A 5,627-nucleotide genomic window follows, 5' to 3' on the forward strand; every position below is an offset into this window, starting at 1 on the left:
ATATTACACCTAAACCCTAGACTCGATTATGATAATACACCTAGTGTCGGATTGGGTTGTCTATGATATGCCAATCAGTGAGATCCTTAGAGGGGGTCAAAACCTGGGTATGTTGGGACAGTCTGAGAATTCATCTGAGTGGGTGATCATAGTGACAGGATCAACCCCTTTTGTCAGACAAAGTGAATGATCGCGGATGCACTCTCTCTGATGGAAACCTAAACGGTCGGTAGTTGATTTCAACCGTTGAAATTTGTTTGTAGGTTTCAAAATGTTTGCAAAAGGTTTTAATTCCTAGGATCTTTGTGAGTAGAGAGTGCAACACTGTTCCTTGCAGCCAATGGAGAGGTCCTCTCTTATCAGGCAGTGTTTGATCATTATGGGCTAAGAGGTTAAGTGTAAAACCATTGAAGGAAATACCTGATGGGATAATCTTGCATCTGCCCACAGTCCTTGGGTTTTTATAAGGTGGCTTGACCCAAGGACCATTTAGTGTAAATGTTGGGCCCATTAAGAGCCCATGGTGATGGACTCAGGGGTTCACTGTTTCTAACAGTGAATTCGGCCAGGCCTTGTAATAGAGGCTAGGCTGAATTTGGGTCCCACGCCATACAAGGATAGCCAACTGGGCAACAATTTGGAGGTTAAGTGAGCACATAAACTTAATGGGCCTAAAGCCCAATTCGAACTGGCTTAATAAGATTAATTAAATAGGGGTGGTTCTGGAATTTAGATCAACACTGTGGCTGATGTGTAGATCAATGTTTGGGTCCCACGCCATAGAAGGATAGCCAACTGGGCAGTAGTTTGGAGGTTAAGTGAGCACATAGACTTAATGGGCCTAAAGCCCAATTCGAACTGGCTTAATAAGATTAATTAAATAGGGGTGGTTCTGGGATTTAGATCAGTAGATAGGATAAGGGATTATCCTTATCCACTCAGAGAGTCCAGATCCAAATAAAGATTTGGATCAGGAAACTCCTAATTTGATTAGGAAGGCTAATCTTTATCTGTAGATAAGATAAGAGATTATCCTTATCTCTTAAAGAGAGTTCATCTCCAAATACAAGATTTGGATTAGGAAACTCCTAATGGGATTAGGAGATGCTCTCTTTAAAGGCTATAAATAGAAGAGCAGGGTGAACCTCCAATTACAAAATTATCAGCTTGCATATTTGATAGAGAGAAGAGTCTGTAGTTTAACTGCTCCTATCTTCTGCTCTTTCCACCCCACCCAGTTCGATCTCCACCTATGGGAGTGATCAAGAAAGGTTATTGATATTACCTTTTGGCAGAAAAGGTAATCTGAAGTCGTACTCACCAGCCCTCCATTACATTCTTGCTGAAGAACCGTCCTACTGATTCTGCTTCATCCTGCACCGTGTCATATTCAGTGGAATTAGTCTTTGAATTTATCCTTGGGCGTGAACACCTTCATTGGGGGTTTACCATTACTCCGTATCAGGTATATCCCTCTCCTCCCTTTTGGTTTCAGATCTGGTCCGGTTTGGTTTCAAGATTGATCCTTGAAAATGCAGTTTTCTAAAATAGGGAATGCGATTCCCACATGGAAAAGAGAGAAATTTTTGAAAATTTTCCCAACCTTCCTGCAGGGTTCGGCCATCCATATGATGGATCTCTCATCCCTTCAGAATTTGGGATGTTGACCATGCAAAAGAACCTTCCCATATGGATGATAAAATAGCTAAAGTCTTCAGATCAAGTTTCTGATATACGATCACATGATCCATCAACCAAAAACTCATCTTCAAATATGAAATAAGAGTCCTCTAAATTAGAAAAATCATAGAAGGTTGTAAGTGCTAAGGGGACATCTAGCACTCGTAAAAAGAACTTATGATCTTGACTTATTCTTAAAAACTAATGGGAATCTCTACTAGAAGCTTGGAAAGATTGGGAGTGGAGGAAGGAATGGTCATCGGTGTCGTAGCTTGCATGTGAAAAAAAAAACCCAATGGAGGAAGTCCTCGTACTATCGTCGAAATCTATTCTGGTCAATGAGATCATTGGCTACCGAGGAGAGCACTGCAACCGGTGGAGGGTGCTAGGGTTTTCATTCTTTCGTTGCCGAAGAGAAAAGAGGAGAGGCAGGGGCTTTGAGCGGGAATAGAATAGAAAATTAGAAAGTGCCGAATAAGGCTTGGGGGTGGTGGGGGGGGGGGGGGGGGGGGGAAGGGGGCTAACAGAAATGGAGGCCTAACGACTGTTAGGCTCCTCCGCTCGTGTATAGAGTTCACATGGGCTTGGGGTCATGTGGCATCCTCACATTTTGTGAGGATGTTTTGAGGCGCTAGGCTGCGAGTAGATCTGGACTCCTCCCAGAAATCTTAGCTCCACGGTATAGTTGGGGTAGGTGCCAGCTCGGAATTGATGCCAATTCATGGGTGATATTTATAATTTTGAATTGTTGTAGGTCTATAGTTGAATTCAGAATTCTGAGATGGAGTGCGGTAAAATTATCCCTAAAAATATCTCAAAATGAATAAAAATTAGAAACATGCAAATGGTGTGTGGACAATTTTGTCAGTACCAAATCAGATTTCACGCCCCATAGCCCATGCCCCAACGGTGATGTTCCAATGCACAGGGGATGGAGTGTGGGGCGCGCTCTATAGAGAGTGCATTGGAAATCGAAGAGGGGCTGAGTAAGTGTAGTTTGGCTTCAGTCACTGCTTTTTGTGTTCGAACACCGTTCGAACATTACGAGAGAACAACGCATCCCTAAGCGCATGTGCATGCTATACTCGTGCGAGGATGGTAAATGGACATTTAGCACAAACTCTGTTAGCTATCCCTCCATTCAAAATGATGTTCCCTTTTACCTTCCCTTCTTTCCTACATCTCTCTACCCAAATCGAGTTTACTGAACCCATGTTCTGCTCTCCTCTCCAACTAGTGAAGACAAAAGACATCATCGGCGGTCCTTCCTCCACTGGCGACCGGCGGCAGAACGTAGGTAAACCTTCCTTCTTCTTTACTTCTCAAAACATAGTCTTCTCCCATGAAAAGCTGCTTAACCCTTAGTGTTGATGGCAGCAATATTCCACCGGTGATGAATGGCTTCATCTGCGACTGATCCTTGGGCGACCGACGATAAATCTTGGGTAATACCTCCTTCCTTTTGCTTCCCTAACAATAAATCTAGCTACCTCATTGTTATTGTGCACGTGACTCTATTGTGTGCTGTATTGCCATTGAGGAAAAAGGCTCTCTTAGCCCTACCATGTGTTCGATTTATTGTGTGTGTGAGGGAAGTTAGATCTCATAGTTGTTGTATGCGAGATTTCTGATTCATGCATGCTGGTTTGGAACAACAAAAGCAACATCTTCTGATTATCATATTTAGAACCCAGTCCATCTAAGAGGGATTATCATTTTCTAGCCACATCTGATTTTTATCCCACTACTCACAAGACAGAGTTGTGCATGGCGTGTATGATAGAAAATGACAAGTAAAGATCACCCTTCTGAAACCTGTACATGGAATTCAGCATATCATAAAATTGCAATTGGTATACTTAAGACGCTTCTGTCAAAACTAGCTTGAATGCTTTGTATTAAATAGAAGCTTTTAGTAGTTATTCTGCTCAAAGGGGCTCTTGACCCAACCCCAAGTGGTTGTAACTTCTGTGGTCAATCTCATTCAACCATACATAACATAAGATTTGAGTGCAGTAAGTGCTAATCACCCATCATTAACACTCCCAATTTGAAAAGAAGTTCATGTTATTAGACTAGACTTCAGACTGCTGAATTCCTGAAACCAGAAAAATAAGAAACCAAAGAAAATCCTCTTGGTTTCAATTTCTCCACAGAACTACAAATTTCTTGCTAAGAGTTCTGGTTGCTTATCTTGTTAAACATCAAAGTGATTCCATTTTAGTTTTTTGTTATTTCTTTACCTATAATCTATTTATTAGTTTTATATGTTGATCAACAAATAAAATGAAGGAAAAAATTGATAGATAGATCTAGGAGACCAGTTTTTACATCTACAATGGATGTAGATTAGTAAAGTAAACAATTTCTAGTAAACCCTAATTCAAAGATGAGACCATGGATGCTTGGACATTCCAAGTACCAGTTGCATGTTATGGTCATTTAGATGAAAAAGACACTTGGAAATGAGAAATTAAAAGTATTAACATATTCAACTTGATTTTTTCATGTTTTGAGTAACTGTATATAACAACCTGTGATGTGGACTTGGTTTTGCTATGGTCCAGTCTTGATCCACAATTCATGATCCTTAAACCTAATATGGGTTTCGACACTAGTGCAGAGATGAGTTCTCAATCGACATCTTAGAGCACATATTATAAGAAATTGAAGTATCCATCAAGAATTTGTTATTGTGGAAAGAAATGTGTAATCCGCGTGTCGGAGACAAATTTGAACCCACAAAGGTTTTTTTATAGTTGTCCCGGAATCATGGTAAGTACTATTATAATTGTGTATTTTATGTGTTTGTAATAACATTTTGAGATTGTTAGATGCATTGACTTGACTTTACATGTATTTAGGAAAAGAAAGTCAATGTGGCATTTTGCAATTATTTTGAATGGGCATTTCCTACAACCACTTCCGATGAAGCTACATCATCAATGAATGTAGGACATGCAGTAACTCACGCTGAAGAGATCGATAGGTTATTATTTGAATTGAATAGGTGTGTGCAATCAATGGAGTCATCGAAGGATCATCAGCAGCTACTTTCTAAAGAATTGAAGAGGACACGAGTTTTGCTCATTATTTTTATAATTGGGTTTCTTGTGGTGTATATGTTCAACAAATAGCAGTTGGGAACTATGGTTGCAGTAGAAATGTATTTTGACCAAGACTCTAGTATTTATGATTAGGAACTATGCGTATTTATGTTAGGGATGAGCATTGGACTCAGATGGCATTCAACCATTTATATGTATTTAAGCTTTTAGTTTGATATATACTGAACCATTTATATGTATTCAATCATGTTGGAAGCTGAGTTGGTAGTAAACCTAGTAGGCTCCAATTGAATCAACACATATTAACAACATGGTTGTATATCGGGTTGTCAGTGTAGAAGAAAACACAAAAGCACTTTCAAATGGTTGTATATCACGGGATTGGTGTTTTAGATTAAAGGAGTAATGATAACAAAATGGGTTATTGATGGTTAATTAAATTTATTTAAGGTATCAACAGAAGCATGCTAATATTGTTTATATAAGGAATATTCAAAATTGTAATATAAATAGGCATTATTTATTCATTCATTTCAGATTGAGCAATCAAGCCTGATATGGCGTGTTCAGCTTTAGTCCTTGGAACGTGCCATCATGATTAAATAATTGACATGGGATAAATCATAATAAATCATGTCGACATGAAGATTGAGCATATCAAGCCTAATATGGCGTGTTCAACTTCAACCCTTGGAACAAGCCATCGTGGTTAAATAATTGATGTTTTAAAAAAGAGCATTTTATTCTTCACTCATGCAAGTAAATCTGCCAAGATATTGTACTCTTATTCTCACTGATTTAGGGCATATAAAAGAAGAGGTATGGTTGCACTTCATCAAGTCAAAATTTTAACCTCAATTAGAATTAGTGGGTCCGACA

General features: G+C 39.2%; 1 long non-coding RNA gene across 1 annotated transcript; it reads left to right on the forward strand.

The window, feature by feature from the left end:
* Nucleotides 1-2,617: 2,617 nt before the first annotated feature.
* On the forward strand, nucleotides 2,618-4,957 carry LOC104598317 (uncharacterized). Its single transcript, XR_735350.3, has 4 exons — nucleotides 2,618-2,977; nucleotides 3,058-3,125; nucleotides 4,304-4,455; nucleotides 4,545-4,957. It is a non-coding gene; the product is annotated as an uncharacterized LOC104598317 (long non-coding RNA).
* The last annotated feature ends 670 nt before the right edge of the window (nucleotides 4,958-5,627 follow it).

This window comes from Nelumbo nucifera, chromosome 7, assembly GCF_055504915.1.
Source record: "Nelumbo nucifera cultivar China Antique chromosome 7, China Antique-T2T, whole genome shotgun sequence".
Taxonomy (NCBI): domain Eukaryota; kingdom Viridiplantae; phylum Streptophyta; class Magnoliopsida; order Proteales; family Nelumbonaceae; genus Nelumbo; species Nelumbo nucifera.